This window comes from Dromiciops gliroides, chromosome 2, assembly GCF_019393635.1.
Source record: "Dromiciops gliroides isolate mDroGli1 chromosome 2, mDroGli1.pri, whole genome shotgun sequence".
Taxonomy (NCBI): Eukaryota; Metazoa; Chordata; class Mammalia; order Microbiotheria; family Microbiotheriidae; genus Dromiciops; species Dromiciops gliroides.
In genome coordinates this window covers 253,630,630-253,649,487 of record NC_057862.1, presented here as the reverse complement: position 1 = coordinate 253,649,487, position 18,858 = coordinate 253,630,630, and the positions used below count along the sequence as shown (strand labels likewise).

Genomic DNA, 18,858 nt, shown 5'->3' with positions numbered 1-18,858 from the left:
CTTCTCCTCCTTCTTCTTCTTCCAGATTTGAATTTTTTTATTTAGATTTTTTTTTCAATTACATGCGAAAACAATTTTTAACATTCACTTTTTAAAATTCTGAGTTCTGGATTCTCTTCCTTTCCCTCCTCCCTCATTGAGAAGGTGAGCAGGGGGCAGCTAGGTGGTACAGTGGATAGAGCACCAGCCCTGGATTCAGGAGGACCTGAGTTCAAATCCGGCCTCAGACACTTAACACTTATTAGCTGTGTTACCCTGGGCAAGTCACTTAACCCCAATTGCCTCACCAAAAGAAAAAAGAGGTGAGCAATTTTATATAGGTTATATATATATATATATATATATATATGCAGCCATGCAAAACATATTTTCATATTAGTCATGTTGTACAAGAAAACACAGACTCCCCTCCCCACAAAAAGCAAAGAAAAATAAAGGTTTTTTTCAAGTATGCTTTGATCTTCATTCAGATTCCATCAGTTCTTTCACTTGTCCTAGAATTTCTGAGCCAAAGTTACATAAGTGAACTAGAATGTATATTGCTATGCATTGGACAGAGGCTGTCATGTTGATGAGTTCAGATTCTTGTCTGCTATTTACCTATCATCAGATACATCTTTAAAAGGTTATTGTTGCTAAGGATTTATGCAACCATTTTCAGAAATAGCTGAAAGTTTTTGCATCACAAGAGAATAAAAGCTATCAAGACCTAAAATCAAAAAGAAAAATCAGAGGCCTGGCAACTTTCAACCAAATTGTACTTTACAATATGGGTTGAGCTTCAGATTGCAACATGAAACTCATTAATGCTATCCTTTCTGATCTATATTTACATTTACAATGCCAAACATTTATTGAGTGCCTACCTTTGACTACATGCAAAAAAAGACCAAAATATAGATACGAAACACTCCCTCCCTAACCTAGTTAATAACTTGTTGCATACATTGGGAAGAAATTGGTGGCTAGGGAAAAGTACCAGGTTTTATTCCCACTGTGGTCACTGAGAATGAAAATTTCCCTTCATTACTGCATTCACTAATTTTTTCTTCTCAAAAAAATACTATACCAGATATGAGATGCTAATAAGTCCTTCCCTGTCAACAATATTATAAGTACCTGAAGGTCAAAGACCTCTTACCCACCAACAGTATTTTAAGTTCCTGGATGGCAAAGGCCATTCGTCATCCATTCGTCTTTTTATCTCCTTCGGTGCCACCCACAAAGCTTGGCAAACAGCAGGCAATCAATGAATTTTTGCTGAATGAATGAATCTATCATAATTTAATAAAGATGTTCATAAAGAACTTTTGAACACCCTCCAAAATTAGAGCCTGACAAATTATGGGCACTTAATAAGGCATTATTGGAAGATTATGAAGATCGCCTGGCAGGATAAGGCACCAGACACTGAGGTCCTTTGTTGAACTAAACTGCCAAGCATCCAAACTCTACTGCAGAGAGTACAGTTCTGAGGGGAAGCCCATGTTGTTGGAATGCCAAATATACATCTGCCTAAAAGACTATTTTACAGAGAACTCACACAAGGCAAACACTATGGTGGTCAGAAGAAGCCATACAAGGACACTCTCAAGGTCTCTCTGAAGAACCTTAGAATTGATTGCATGACATTGGATATGATGGCAAAGGACCACCCAATATGGTGTACCTGCATCAGAGAAGGTGCTGTGCTCTATGAGCAGAACAGAATTAAAGCAGCTCAAATCAAATGTGAGATGCACAAATTTATAGAATCCACCCTAAATGTTCATGTGGACTATTTGTGTCTGACCTGTGGTAGAGCCTTCTGAGATCATACTGATCTGATCAGCCACAATTGGACACATTGTAACTTGATTCTAACACAGTGATGTCATTTTGGTCCTCTTTGAGAACAAAGGACAACAACCAACCATTGTTGATATAGTTATCACTGTTGTCATCATTTAGAAAATTAATTTTTAAAAATTCATTTCTTAAACATACTCATGTCAGTGTTCAGCACTATGATCATGCTTTAAATTCAATCAAATAGGACTGAATTAAAGAAAACCAGTTTTCTGTTAGCCAGATAGAATTAGAACTACAGATACTCAACATTCCCTGAAAGAAGTGGTTACAACATTACTATGAACAGGAATATATTGGTCTTTTCATCCACAAGGGGTTTTTCTTTCGCATGCAAAATTGCCATTCCTAGAGTATCTGTTATGTTCTTTTTAAACTGTCCAGAGTCTGGATTTAGAGTTAGAGGACCTAGAACCAAACTCTGGCTCTGTTGAATGTGTGGCAACCTATATTGCAACCACAACTTAGTGGTTAAATCTTAGAGAATTTTCTGAGGCTCAGAGAATTTTGGTGATTTGACCATGGTCACACACTTAAGTGTCAGAGACAGAATTTGAACCAGAATCTTCTTGGACCCATATCTAGCACTCTGTCCCTCATGCCCCACTTCCTATATTGGGTTTTCCTTATTAAGAAATGATTCAGGGGGCAGCTAGGTGGCACAGTGGATAAAGCACCGGCCCTGGAGTCAGGAGTACCTGAATTCAAATCCGGCCTCAGACACTTAACACTTACTAGCTGTGTGACACTGGGCAAATCACTTAACCCCAATTGCCTCACTGAAAAAAAAAAGAAAGAAAGAAAGAAGAAATGATTCAGGGGGCAGCTAGGTGGCACAGTGGATAAAGCACCAGCCCTGGATTCAGGAGGACCTGAGTTCAAATCTGACCCCAGACACTTGACACTTACTAGCTGTGTGACCCTAGGCAAGTCACTTAACCCTCATTGCCCCACAAAAAAACCAAAAAGATTCATTATACTAAAACACAATATGTGTCTTTATATTTCATATCATGACGTTGGTGCCTATGCTTCAGGTGTCTTCTCCCTCCACCCTGGCAGTCCTCTTCTTCCATTGGTGAGTTCCTCCCAGAATTTCCATTTTGAGGAAGGGGCTGGACCAATCATATTTCATTCTCTGAATTTTGCCACCATTTTAACTCTTCTTCCATAATGGTGCCTCTTCTCTTCTTCCTCTTTCTCCCACTTCTGCTTTTCAGTTCTTTTTTATTTGTTGTCTTCCCTCATGAGAATGTAAGCTCCTTAAGGTCAGGGACTGGGTTGATTTTAGGGGCAAGAGGCGGGGTCATATTTGTATCCCCAGCACTTAGCCCACATAGTAATCATTTAATAAATGCTTATCAACTTGCTGACTGACATATTTTATTTTTAATTTAATTTTTTGTGGGGCAATGAGGGTTAAGTGACTTGCCCGGGGTCACACAGCTAGTAAGTGTCAAGTGTCTGAGGCTGGATTTGAACTCAGGTTCTCCTGAATCCAGGGCTGGTGCTCTATCCACTGCACCATCTAGCTGCCCCTGACTGACATATTTTAGTAGTAGTTTCTATATTATAAAAATGGGATGAAAAGCGGTTGCTGAAGAAAATGAACCAGAGATAGTATAAAAATTGTCAAAGACATGCATCTGGCAAATAAAGGCACCCTCCATAGCTGTTTGCTGATCTTAGAGTCATCTACCTAGCCCACATTTAGTTCTTCTATAGAGCTAAAATGACCCACTGAATATATACTTCAATTTCTCATTCAGGTCCAGATCTCCAAATTTAAAGGTATCAAATGAGACCCCATTCTTGTTAATTGTGCCAGGTCTTAAAAACCATGATAATTTCTCTAATTCCTCCTTCAAGAGGGAGGGCAGAGTCAAGATGGTGGAGGAAAGGCAGTGACTTGCCTGAGCTCTCACCAAGACCCCTCCAAATACCTTCAAATAATGCCATAAGACAATTCCTGGAGCAGCAGAAGCCACAAAAAAGACAGAGTTAAATCATTTTCCAACCAAAGACAATTTAGAAGGTAGGCAGGAGGGGTAGCTAGGTGGTGCAGTGGATGAAGCACTGGCCCTGGATTCAGGAGGACCTGAGTTCAAATCTGGCCTCAGACACTTGATACTTACTAGCTGTGTGACGCTAGGCAAGTCACTTAACCCCAATTGCCTCACCAAAAAAAAGAAAGAAAGAAAGAAAGAAAAAAAGAAAAGAAAAGAATAGAAGGTAGGCAGGAAAGGTCTGTTGTACCAGGGTGAGAATGGAAGGGAGTCCAGTGCATGCATCACCAGTGCAGACCCAGCCACAGCAAACCAGGAGCAGGCCTTGGGAGCCTCTGAATCAACAACAGCAGCAACATCTTCTGGAACTCTTATCCCACAGATGGTTAGGTGGTCAAACAGTTGACCAGAAGGAGATTAGAGGGGTCTCTTTGTTATCACTGAAGCAGGCCTCTGTTGTTTTCCCTATACTCAAATCCAGGTCCCAGTTTGGAGTGGTAGTCCCAGGTGGGGGAGGAGCACAAGCACACAAGAGCTTGCAGACACTGTGGAGTGAGACTCTGTTCATAGTACCAGAGCATTACAGCAGGCCTGTGGTTGCTTTCAGACCAGAACACAGGCCAGGAGAGTAGTAAACATACCTCTCCTTAAATCATACCACCTTGAATGAACTAAAAACTTACAAATTCCTAGAAGTATCTCTGAAAACAGCTGTACAAACCTCCTGAAGCTTGGGACAGTATAACCTCCACCTTGCAAGCAGTGCCCCACTTTAACAAAGAGTTAAAAGTCAAGAAATAGGCTGGGGAAATGAGCAAACAGAACAAAATTCTGACCATAGAAAGTTTCTATGGTGAAAAAGAAGATCAAAATACACACTCAGAAGAACATAACAAAGTCAAAGCTCCTACATCCAAAGCTTCCAAGAAAAATATGAATTGGTCTCAAGCCATAGAAGAGTTCAAAAAGGATGTTGGTAATAAATTAAGAGAGGTAGAGGAAAAAATGTAAAGAGAAATGAGAGTTATGAAAGAAAATAATGAAAAAAGTCAACAGCTTGGTAAAGGAAACACACACAAAAAAATACTGAGGAAAATAAAACCTTAAAAAAACAGTCTAGGGAGGCAGCTAGGTGGTACAGTGGATAAAGCACCAGCCCTGGATTCAAGAGTACCTGAGTTCAAATCTGGCCTCAGACACTTTACACTTACTAGCTGTGTGACTCTGGGCAAGTCACTTAACCCCCATGGCCCCACAAAACAAACAAACAAACAAACAAACAAAAAAACCAAACCAGGCCAAATGGTAAAAGAGATACAAAAAGCCAATAAGGAAAAAATGCCCTGAAAAGTAGAATTGGCCAATTGGAAAAGGAGGTACAAAAACTCTCTGAAGAAAATAACTCCTTAAAAATTCGGATTGAGAGGCAGCTAGGTGGTACAGTGGATACAGCACCGACCCTGGACTCAGGAAGACCTGAGTTCAAATCCAACCTCAGACACTTGACACTTACTAGCTGTGTGACCCTGGGCAAGTCACTTAACCCCAATTCCCTCACCCCCCCCCAAAAAAAATTAGGATTGAGCAAATGGAAGCTAATGACTTTATGAGAAATCAAGAAACAAAACCAAAAGAATGAAAACATAGAAGGCAATGTGAATGATCTCATTGGAAAAATAACTGATCTTGAAAATAGCTAATTTGAAAATGATTGAACTACCTGAAAGCCATGATGAAAAAAGAGCTGAGACATCATCTTCCGTGAAGATGCGCTGATATTCTAGAACCAGAAGGTAAAATAGAAATTGAAAGAATCCATTGATCACATCCTGAAAGACATCCTAAAATGAAAACTCCCAGGAATATTATAGCCAAATTCCAGAGCTCCCAGGTCAAGGAGAAAATATTGCAAAATATTGCTTGAAAGAAACAATTAAAGTATTGTGGAGCCAAAGTCAGGATAAGACAAGATTTAGCAGCTTCTACATTAAAGGATCAGAGGACTTGGAACATGATATTCCAGAGGGCAAAGGAACTGGGATTACAACCAAGAATCACCTACCCAGCAAAACTGTGTATAATCCTTTAGGGGAGAAAATGGGCATTCAGTGAAATAGAAGACTTTCAGTCATTCTTTTTTTTTTTTTTTTTGCAGGGCAATGAGGGTTAAGTGACTTGCCCAGGGTCACACAGCTAGTTAAGTGTCAAGTGTCTGAGGCTGGATTTGAACTCAGGTACTCCTGAATCTAGGGCCGGTGCTTTATCCACTATGCCACCTAGCTGCCCCTCCTTTCAGGCATTCTTGATGAAAAGATCTGAGCTGAATAGAAAATTTAACTTTCAAATATAAGACTCAAAATCAATTTGGTTCATTAAAAACATGATAATTAACATGGGCTCACAAGCTAGAGAAATGATCCCCAAAAAATGTCTCATTCTAAAAGAAGTCTGACAATAAATCAGAAAGAATGAATGTTGAGCCTCTGTTTCTAGTCTCTTTTATCTCCAAGTTATTCTTTATGTATCTTCTAAAATAATATTCTGAAGTTTCAGGTCTGCCCATTCAACTCTCCTGCTCAGAACCCTTCTGTGTTTTCCTGTTGTCTGTAGGGAACTAAACTCTCCAACCTGGTATTTAAATACCCCACATTCTTCTCAAGATCCCCAAATTTGACTCCAGACTACCTTGTTTCACATGGCTTTCCTTCCAGTCAAACTAAACTGCTAGCTGTTCCTTCAGACTCAATATCTCATTTCCTTCTGTACATTAGCACAGATTGTACCCTCACTACTGACTACAATTGCATTCTTTCCTTATCTCTACTTCTCAGAATCCTTATCTTCCTTCACGGCTTAACTCAGGTGCCAACTCCTGCTTGAAGACCTTTCTGATTCCTTTCTGTTGTTAATGTTCTCTTTCTCTCCTTAAATTACTTTGTACTTATTTCTCTGTGACCATGTTATATGTTTTTCTTTGCCCTTTTACATGCCTTGAAGGCAAGGACTTTTTCTTTTCTTTTTTTTTTCTTCTTTTTCTTGTCATCATATTGCCTAGAAAAAATAAAGAGATGCTTAATTGTTTGCAGAATTTTGTTTCTATGGAAAAGCAACAGTGTATTATTAACTGTTGTATGTAGCTATAGTACTTTAGGCAACCTATATATACTTGGCCTAGGACAGGAATCAATTGTGATTGCCTTTGTGGAAAAAATTATATGGCTTATGTTTTTGGGATTTTTGTTAAGATTCTCTTTTCACTTTACAGAAAACATTTTAATAGATTAGTATTCTACTCAGCTATGAATTTGCTACTATGCTTTATGGATCCTAATTTATATTAAATTGGTATGTTCATTACTGAGCTAACAATTTCCCCTTTGATTGATGTTCTTAATAAGTCTCCTTAAATCTAATTAAATATCACTTTAAAAAAATAATAAACATTTTCATTTAAAGTTCTGAATTCCAAATTTTATCCCTCCTTTTCTCCTTCCCCCTCCTTGAGGCAGTAAGCAATCAGATTAAATATTACTCTTTAATGATAGAATGTCTTAAGTAAGGCTTAACTTCCATCCACTCTATTGGTCTATGTCTAAAAGATACTGATAACAACAACTGAATTTTTATAGATCTCTAAGGTTTGCAAAGCATTTTCACATGTTATCTCATTTGATCCTCACATCAACACTATAATACTGAGCCCCCCAAAAAGGTTTGGGGTACAAGCCCAGTATGTAAGAGATGATGGTTTGGGGCGGCTAGGTGGCGCAGTGGATAAAGCACCGGCCCTGGATTCAGGAGTACCTGAGTTCAAATCCGGCCTCAGACACTTGACACTTACTAGCTGTGTGACCCTGGGCAAGTCACTTAACCCCCATTGCCCTGAAAAAAAAAAAAAAAAAAAAAAAAAAAAGAGATGATGGTTCATATGAGTAGAGAGATGAGACATATTTGACAGACATGGTGGTAGTAGAGTAAACAAGAGTTGACAACCAATTAGAGGAGTGAGGAAAAAGGAAGAGGTATACATGACTAAGGTTATGAACCTGGGTGACAGGGAGGATATGACTTCAACAGAAATAAGAAAATTTAGAAGAGGGATGACTATAGGAAGAAAAATGTCACATTTTATTTTATTTATTTATTTATTTTTTACATATAAGATATTTTATTTTTCTGTTACATGTAAAGATAGTTCTCAACTTTTGTTTATACAACCTTTACAATTTCAGATTTTTCTCCCTCCCTCCCCTCCCTCCCCCCTCCCCTAGACAGCAGGTAATCTGATATAGGTTATATCTATATATCTATATATCCATATCCATATCCATATAGGTATACATATATATATACACATAATAACATTAATCCCATTTCTGCATTAATCCTGTTACAAGAGAAAAAAATCAGAGCAGTAATGCAAAACCTCAAAATAGAAAAAAAAAAAACAACAGCACCCAAAACAAAAGAAATAGTATGGTTCAATCAGCATCTATACTCCACAGTTCTTTTTTTTTTTTTCTTGGATTTGGAGATCCTCTTCTATCATGAGTTCCCTGGAACTCTTCTGTACCATTGCATTGGTGAGAAGAATACAGTACATCACAGTAGGTCAACACTCAATGTTGATGATACTGTGTACAATGTTCTTCTGGTTCTGCTCATCTCACTCATCATCAGCTCACGTAAGACCCTCCAGGTTTCTCTGAACTCCTCCTGCTCATCATTTCTTACAGCACAATAGTATTCCATTGTATTCATATACCACAACTTGTCCAGCCATTCCCCAATTGATGGGCACCCCCTCAACTTCCAATTCCTTGCTACCATGTAAAGAACAGCTATAAATATTTTTGTACATGTGGGTCCCTTTCCCCCTTCCATGATTTCTTTGGGAAAAAGACCTAAAAGTGGAATTGTTGGGTCAAAGGGTATGCACAGCTTTATCGCCCTTTGGGCATAATTCCAAATTGCTCTCCAGAATGGTTGGATCAGTTCACAGCTCCACCAACAATGCATTAGAGTTCCAATTTTCCCACAGCTTCTCCAACATTTATTATCTTCCTTTTTTGTCATTTTAGCCAATCTGATAGGTGTCAGGTGGTACCTCAGAGTTGTTTTAATTTGCATCTCTCTAATCATTGGAGATTTAGAGCATTTTTTCATATGGGAATAGATAGCTTTGGTTTCTTCATCAGAAAACTGCCTGTTCATATCCTTTGACCATTTCTCAATTGGGGAATGACTTGGATTCTTATAAATTTGATTTAATTCCCTATATATTTTAGAGATGAGGCCTTTATCAGAAGTACTGGCCTCAAAAATTGTTTCCCAGCTTTCTGCCTCCCTTCTAATTTTGGATGCATTGCTTCTGTTTGTACAAAAAATTTTTAATTTAATATAATCAAAATCATCCATTTTGCATTTTATAATATACTCTATCTCTTGTTTGGTCAAAAACTGTTTTCCTTTCCAAAGATCTGATAGGTACACTATTCCTTTCTCTTCTTTTTTTTTTTTTTTTTTTTTTTAGTATGGCAATTGGGGTTAAGTGACTTGCCCAGGGTCACACAGCTAGTAAGTGTTAAGTGTCTGAGGCCGGATTTGAACTCAGGTACTCCTGACTCCAGGGCCGGTGCTCTATCCACTGCGCCACCTAGCTGCCCCTTCCTTTCTCTTCTAATTTACCTATGGTATCACCTCTTATGTCTAAATCATGTATCCATTTTGACCTTATTTTAGTATAAGGTGTAAGATGTTGGTCTATGCCTAATTTCTGCCATACTATCTTCCAGTTTTCCCAGCAGTTTTTGTCAAATACTGAGTTCCTATCCCAGAAGCTGGAGTCTTTGGGTTTATCAAACACTACATTACTAGTGTCAAAATGTCACATTTTAGACATATTGAGTTTATTATATCAATGGGGAAAAGGAAAAGGAAGGAAACAAACACTCATTAAGTACCTACTATGTGCCAGGAACTGTTCTCAGCACTTTATAAACATTATCTCATTTGAACCTCACAACAACCCTTGAAGGTAGGTGCTATTATTTTCCCCCTTTTGCAATTGAGGAAACTGAGGTAAGACAGAAGTGCTCAGGGTTACACAGCTATTAAGTATCTAAGTTCAGATTTGAACTCAGGTCTTCCTGACTCCAGGCCCAATATTCTATCTACTGAACCACCTAGCTGACAGGTATGGGGTCTGGCTGGCTGGTGGTGTGTAGAATTGGAGTTTAGGGGAGAGATTTGGGTTGGTTATATAAATGTGAAGGCTGTTCCATCCCTGGAAGCTGATAAAAACCTCAAAAGAAAGAAGATCCATGACCATCACACTTCAAATAAGAACTAGAGCAGGTGAACTCTGGGATTGCTTCCAATTATAAATTGGAACTGTCTCTTCTTAGTGATATGATTTTGAGGAGTGAAGGATTTACTGTAGGCTAGAGTGGCCAGGGAAGAGGTTGAAAGTGGGAGATGGGGGGAAGGGAAATAACTAAGTAAAAGCACAGTGGATCTATTTAAAGGACAGTGAGTACAACAGTCTGACTGGAGCAGAATGCTTGGTAGGAGATAAGGCAAGAAACAGCTTGAGGCCAATCTTCAGTTCCAGTCTAAGGCATTTGGACTTTATCCTATCTATAGTCAATGGAAAGCCTTTCAAGGTTTTTGTTGTTTTTGTTTTTAAAGAGTTGACAAAATAAAAGGCTATATTTTAAGAAGGTTAATTTATTAGAAATGGGGTTCAGAAGCAATTTCAGAAAGGGGGATTAACCATGAAGGGATAGTCTCTTCAAGGAGCTTCCGATATGTGAATATGGATTATTTGTTTGGAGAGGCAGCATTTAGAGTATGGAGAAGTCTAGAGCTATGGTTTTGACAATGTAGGGGATTACTGGTATTGGAACTCCCATTGACACTAAAAAATAGTAACTTTGCTGGTAGCAGTCATTTGGGACTTCTTTGGATTCTCCACCCCAGCAAACTCATAATGGGGAAATCTCATCAGCTTGCAAGATCCAATTATCCTTGGTCCTCACACCTCATAAGTTGTTGTTGTTGTTTGCCCTTTCTTTTCAAAAAGGACCATGGCATCGGGTGATGTCATGACTTGCACAGAATTGCATTTAAGTGAGGGAGGGCTGTGCAGTGTCACCAGCCTCACTCTTTCCTCCAGATCCATCCGGGTCCAGTCACAAGATATACATACACACACACACACACACACACACACACACACACACACACACACACACACACATATATATATATATATATATAAAATCTCAGGACTACTGGAGATGGCCCTGGATGTTTAAGGGAATTGGGGTATTGGGGTTAAGTAACTTGCCCAGAGTCACACAGCTATTAATTGTCAAGTGTCTGAGGCCAGATTTGAACTCAGGTCCTCTTGACTCCAGGGCCAGTGCTCTATTTACTGTACCACTTAGCTGCCCCTATACCTTATAGGTACCCTTTAAGTGAAGGGTGGGGTCCTGAACACCTCCATTTAAAGAGAGGGAACAGGACTGAGATCACAGACATTTTACTCCTTGAAAGTAGGGACAGTCTTTCTTTTTCTAATTTGTATCCCCAGCACTTAGCACAATGCCTGACAAATAATAGGAACATAATAAATATTATTGACTAACTCATCTATAATTCATATTACAGTTATCTTGGGAAATAAGCAGTCAAGTGACCTTGCTCCTGTTCACATAGCTAGTGTCAGAAGTAATATTTGAACCCAGCACTCAATCCTCTATGGCATGCAATGTTCCCTCTTGAATATGTTTTTAATGTATTATCTCAAAAACTTTGTCTACAGTGTTAGTCAACGAGTTTATTAAGCACCTACTATGTACTAGAAAGTGTATGTAATATAAATACAAAGACATATGGGGTTTAAAGAAAGACCAAAAACACTCCCTGTTCTCAAGGAGCTTGTGAGACGATGGGGGGAGACAACATACAAACATGACCTAGATATAAAAGGAGATATCATAAGAAAATTAGAAGAACATAGAACACATTACTTATCAGACTTATGGATAGAAGAATTTATGAATAAATAAGAGATGAGAACACTGTGAGATATAAAACGGTTAATTTTTTATTACACTAAATTAAAAAGGGTTTGCACAAAATAAAACAAATGTAGCCAAGATTAAAAGAAAAACAGAGAATTGGGGGAAATTTTTATAGAGTTTCTTGGATAAGAAATATATAAAGGAGCAGCTAGGCAATGCAGTAGATAAAGCACTGGTCCTGGATTCAGGACGATCTGAGTTCAAATGTGGCCTCAGACACTTGCCCCACCAAAAAAAAAAAAAAGAAAGAAAGAAAAAGAAATAGAGGGGCAGCTAGGTGGCGCAGGGGATAGAGTGCTGGCCCTGGAGTCAGGAGTACCTGAGTTCAAATCCAGCCTCAGACACTTAACACTTACTAGCTGTGTGACCCTGGGCAAGTCACTTAACCCCAATTGCCTCACTAAAAAAAAAAGAGAGAGAGAGAGAGAATATATAAATAGAGAGAGAGAATATGGAGAGAATTTTGTCAAATTTATAAGATGAGTCATTGCCCAATTGATAAATGGTCCAAGAATAAGAACAGGCAGTTTTTCAGTGAAGAAATCCACACTATATGTAGTCATATAAAAATGCTCTAAATTGTTACTGATTAGAGAAATGGAAGTTAAAACAACTGCGATATTTCACACCTTTAAGATTGGCTAAAATGATATAAGAGAAAAATGACAGATGATGGAGGGGATATGGACAAATTTGGACGCTAATACATTGTTGGTGGCACTGTGATCCAACCATTTTGAAGAGCAATCTAGAATTATGCGCAAAGAATTATAAAACTCTGTATAGACCCTTTGACAGAGCAATAGTTCTATTTCTCAAAGTGATCAAGGAAAAATGAAAAGAACCTATATTTTCTAAAATATTTATAGCAGCTCTTTTTGTGGTGGCAAAGAACTGAAAATTGAGGTGGTGCCCATCATTTGGGGAATGGCTAAGCAACTCATGGTATATGATTATGATAAAATACCACTTTACTATAAAAAAAATGAGGAGTAGGTTGATTTTAGAAAAACATGAAAAGACACATAAAAAATGAAATGAGCAGAACCAAAAGTAGGTTGTATACAGTAGCAGCAATATTGCTCAAAGAATAATTGTGAACAACCAAGTTATTGTGAGTATTATAAATATTCAAACCAACTACAAGGGATCTATTAAAGAAGATGGTGTCTGCTTCCAAAGAAAGAACTGATAAATAGAAGTACGTATAGTATGTTTTTATATATATTTATAAATCTGTGTCAAATTATAGCCTTCTCTAGTGTGGGGTGTGGAGGGAGGGAATGAGAGTTCAGAACTTAAAATGTAAGAAAATAAATAACACATTAATTTAATTTTAGACAGCATTTTATTTTTTCCAATTACATATAAAGAAAAATTTTAATATTAATTTTTTAAAAATTGAATTCCAGATTTTTCTCCTTTCTTCTGTGAGATTTGGAGTGCTACCAATCTCTTGAGAAAGATATTTCAGGGAAGCTCCACCATAAGGAGAAAACATGTGACTTGGAAACCATGTGACTTTAACATCCGGAAGTGACCTGTTCTGGGGTTTCAAAGGTCAGTTCAGCGTCAGGAAGTGAAATTTGCTTATGGATCCTGTCAATCAGAGCACCAACCAATTAGCTTGGAGCTGTATGTGTGTATGGCCCTGTTTCCAGTTTCACAGGGGCTTCAGGGAGAAGCCAAGGAGGGAGCAGCCTTTTTTTGGGTGCCTGACCTTGGCTTTGGCAGGTGAGATGCAGGGTACTCTTAGAGATAGTTAGATTTTTACCTCTCTGTCTCTCCCCACCAACTTCTGATGCACTTTAATAAATACTGAAAAGTCTAAATTCTTGCTAAAGCTTCTAATTTAAGGTGATCACTCATTAGATTTTAGACATCATAGCTAGAATTTTAGCCCCTTACACTTCCCTTCTCTCACCCCTCCCTAAAATAGAAAGCAATTTGATATAGGATATGTGTGTGCAATCATGTAAAACATTTCCATATTAGTCATGTTGTGAAAGAAGAAAAAGACCAAAAGGGGGAAAAAAACCACGAAAAAAATAAAGAACATGAAAATAGTATGCTTCAATCTACATTCAGACTCCATCAGTTCTTTCTTTGGATGTAGATAGGCTTTCCTATCACGAGCCCTTTGGAATTGTCTTGGATCATTGTATTGCTTTTGCAGTGTATGATATTATCCTAGTTTTGGTCATTTCACTTTGCATCAGTTCATGTAAGTCATAAAACTAAACTCTTTTAAAAGAAGGAATTTTAGCTGGGATTTGAAGGAAGTCAAGGAGGCAAGGAGTTGGAGATGACAGAGAGAATTCCAGGTTTGGGGGACAGCTTGTGAACATGCCTAGGGTTGTGAGCAGGACTATCACTGGATCACAGAGCATGCAGAGGTAAAATACAAGTTCAAAAAGGTAGGAAGAGGTTATGTTATGAAGGGTGTTGCACTGCAAACAGGGTTTTGTTTTGTTTTAAATGACTGGGGTGTGACATTGTTAGACCAGTATTTTAAGAAGATCAATTTGACAACTGAGCAGAGAATGGACTAAAGTGGGGAGAGATTTAATTGTATCTTGAGCCTTTCATCATTATTTAAATTCTAAAATAAAAAACTAAGTGTGCCACCAGAGGGAGCCCAGAATGTTGTTTTATGAGTGCAGTAAAGCATTATTAGTGTTTACACTCAACAATTCATCATTTTAAAAACTTAAAGCAAATTGTGAAAACAAAAAAGTACTTCAAGATTTTAACACTTTTCTTTAAAAAAATAGCTAAATTGAGCCTACTCCGTGTTATTTTGCCTAAGATGCATTTCTAGGACTCATGCATATGTCACCACCGTCTCCAACATATTGGATCTAGGAGTCTTGGAGGTTTTGCTTGATTTAAGCCCTTTGATCACCATCATCTTATTGTTTCCATTTTATAATGCAAGGATTGTTGAAATATATATATAGTGAAACAATTTTCTCAAAACTTAGGGTTGATCTGAGAAACTGGCATTCTGTGTAAAATCCACATCTCTTCTGTTCATACAATGAGCATTTATTAAGTATGTATGTTGTACAATTCTTTGTTCTATAGCCTGGGAAAAGCAAAATTAAGAAAGGCCAGTCCTTATCTTCAAGAAGTTTATGATTGTGTAATAGGGATGATTGCATGTACAGAGGTAAATACAAACCAAATTAGAATATGGTAAATGTGTACTAAGATTGAGAGAGCCCTTCCAGGTAGGAGATCAGGAGAGGTTTCGAGGAGGAGTTCATATTTAAGTTGGACCCAGATCAAGTGTGATGTTGATAAGTCAAGATGGGAAGGGATCATTCTAGGTGTAGTCAGTGCTCTTATCTTTTTGAATTATTAGTTTCCCCTAGAGCCCAGAGATGAAGACGATGATCATTTAAAAGGGGAAAGGGGGTGACAATTCAAGGAGATCATCTCCCCTTTTCCCCATCCCCCACCAGCAAATGTTTATAACTAGGCAAAACAGATCAGGGAAGAAGTGGGCTCTAGATGGTGGCATGAAGGTTCCTGGAAGTCCCTGTTTTCTTCCTTCTTTGCTCTTAGGAGAGACACTGGCGGTCATTCAAATTTGGTGCAGACAATAGAGAGAGATTTGGCCTTAGCTGATTTTGCCATTTTCCCCTTGAAATAGAACTTTTGGAAGGCCCATGTGGGCAGCAGTTTCTGACTATTGCTGCTGTAGAAGCAGACTGGAAGCCAGATCAACCAGTCACAGACTGGCAGGAGATTGAACCAACCCTCAACATTCCCTATAGTAAGCCCCAAGTACCAACACTGATATCTTTGTGCTTTTTCATCATCTACAAATGGAGAATCCATGTAGAAATGCTTAGTCCTGGGGGCAGCTAGGTGGCCCAGTGGACAAAGCACCGGCCCTGGATTCAGGAGGACCTGAGTTCAAATTTGACCTCAGGCACTTGACACTTACTAGCTGTGTGACCCTGGGCAAGTCACTTAACCTTCATTGCCCTGCAAAAAAAAAAAAAAAAGAAAAGAAAAGAAAAAAAGAAATGCTTAGTCCATTTCTTTCTTACTTTCTTCTATTTTAAATAAATTCTATGACTACAAAAGGTTTATTGCCTGGATAACATCAATAAAAGGCTCTGAGAGTTTTCCTAGCTATGGGGTAGGAGTAGGGATTTAAAAAATTTTTTATGTTTTTGAACAATACTTTCTAGACCTCAGAATCTATTCAGAGGTTCCTTTATTACCTAGCTGTTTGAAACCATATAGGCTGGTTGAAGTAGAAGGTTTATACAGACATCCTGGAGAAAATTGTATCTTTTATATCTTACACATGGGTCAGAGAGACGTTGGTGAGACCATCAGGCTGGCACGCTGAGGACAAACTAGATCCACTGAGGAAAAGCAATTTCAAGAATTGTGACCCCCACCCAAGAGAGGGGAAAGGGGTATATAAAGATGCAGACTACAGACTCCACAAAAATATTAACTCAGGGGCAGCTAGGTGGCACAGTGGATAAAGCACTAGCCCCGGATTCAGGAAGACCTGAGTTCAAATGCAGCCTCCGACACTTGACGTCTACTAGCTGTGTGACCCTGGGCAAGTCATTTAACCCTCATTGCCCTGCAAACAAACAAACAAAAATATATTAACTCTTGGAGCCTGGCAGAGAACTACACTAAGGGGAATTAGGTGAGGACTCTATAAAAGAATTTTCAACAACCAAGAGCAATGAGTTACTCCTTTGCCACATTTATTCTCTACAAGCATATTTCATTACCACTTTACTCTAAGCTTGAACCCACTAGGGACCCTAAATATGCAAGGAAGGGTAGTATGAAAGCATATTGGTGAGGGTTGAGGTGGAGAGAGGAGAAATTATCTTTGGATCAGCTGTTCTTACTATGACCACCAACTAAAAACCTTTGCAAAAAAGTTAATTAAAACTACTGCAAGGGTCAGCTAGGTGGCACAGTGGATAAAGCACTGGCTCTGGATTCAGAAGGACCTGAGTTCAAATCTGGCCTTAGACATTTGACACTTACTAGCCGTGTGACCTTGGGCAAGTCACTTAACCCTCATTGCCCTGCAAAAAAAAAAAAAAGAAAAGAAAAGAAAAGAAAACTATTGCCTGGCCTGATAATCAATGAAGAACATATCAGTAAGGCTCATGACTTACAGTGTTAGAAACCCCAGCTCCTCAGAATTATTCCTAGAATCCTAAGAAGCAGTTTTCAACCACCTTCTGGACACCCAGACAATGAGTATGACTGGGAATGCAGGTTGGGGAAGTAATAAGAATTGCTATATTCTTCCCATCTCAGCCCATTAAAAACCAGACAGTAATCTGGAGGAAGAGGAGGAGGAGGAAGAGGAAGTAGGAATTAAGAGAAACTACAAGTCATTTAAGATCTTCCATCCAGAATTTATATCTACCAGGCAAACAATTAAGTCAAGGGGAAAGGGAAGGAAATAAATATTTATTAAATGCCTACTGTAATGATTGGAATGACGCCACCTGCTGGAGAGTTACTGCAGGACGCTCTGCCATGAGGAGAAGGCATCTGAGGGCAAGACATGTGGCTCTTTGGCATCAGGAAGTGACATTTGCTTGTGGGAGGAAGAGGGGGTGAGGCTGGTGCTCTCGCTCTTTCGTCAGGACTCTGGTTGAGAGTGGAGCTAGGAATGCTCTCTCCCTTTAATAGATAGATGAATCTAGGCCTTTCTCTCTCTCTTTACCAAAATCTTATTCTCCTTAATAAATGCTTAAAATTCTAACTCTTACTAAAGCTTATAATTTATTGGCGACCACTCATTAGATATTTTAGACAGACTGGCTAGAATTTTAGCCCCATACACTACTAAATTCCAGGCATTGTACTTAGAACTTTACTAATAGTATCTCACATCGTTTCCCTCTCCTGCTGCTCAAGGAGCCAGCCACCACCATGAATGACACTGTAACCACCAGAACCAGGAAGTTCATGAGAAACAGACTTCTTCAGTGTAGACAGATGGTTATAGATGTCCTTCATCCTGGAAAGGCCACAGTGCCCAAGACTGAAATTTGAGAAAAACTGGCCAAGATGTACAAGACAATTCCAGATGTCACTTTTGTCTTTGGATTCAGAACCCATTTTGGTGGTGGCAAAACAACAGGTTTTGGCATGATTCATTATTCCCTTGAATATGCAAAGAAAAATGAATCAAAGCACAGACTTGCAAGGCACGGCCTGTATGAGAAGAAAAAGACGTCAAGAAAGCAGCAAAAGGAATGCAAGAACAGAATGAAGAAAGTCAGGGGTACTGCAAAGGCAAATGTCGGTACTGGCAAAAAGTGAGCTGGAGATTTCATAACAGAAGGGATAAAAGGCACTATGGAGGATGTTTATCCATGAAGATACGGATTTTTCATCAGAGCATAAATAAACTATGTAAACACTTAAAAAAATAATATCTCACTTCATAAATATGTTACTGTTGATAGATGAGGGGAGATATACATTGAATAAAACAGAAAAACAAAATCATGGAATTAAGAGCAAATAAGTAGGGGGGATAAAAAGAGGGAAAGTTACATGATAACTTTATTACATATTTAAAAGGAATAGCAAGTGGCACATGATAGATTTGCAGTTTCATGTACAATCATTTTTTCTCTATTCTACTATATTTTGGAAAGGCTTGTTCTATTTAAGTTCTGAATAAAATAAATAAAATCTTTAAAAAGAAGAGCAAATGGGGCAGCTAGATGGTGCAGTGGATAGAGCACCAGCCCTGGAGTCAGGAGTACCTGAGTTCAAATCCGGCCTCAGACACTTAACACTTACTAGCTGTGTGACCCTGGGCAAGTCACTTAACCCCAATTGCCTCACTGAAAAAAAAAAAAGAAGAGCAAATAATCTAAATCTTTCATCTTAAA

At 38.5% G+C, this 18,858-nt stretch overlaps 1 pseudogene; it reads left to right on the top strand.

Moving 5' to 3' along the window:
- The first annotated feature begins 17,884 nt into the window (after nt 1-17,884).
- LOC122737978 lies at nt 17,885-18,302 on the top strand (annotated as a pseudogene).
- The last annotated feature ends 556 nt before the right edge of the window (nt 18,303-18,858 follow it).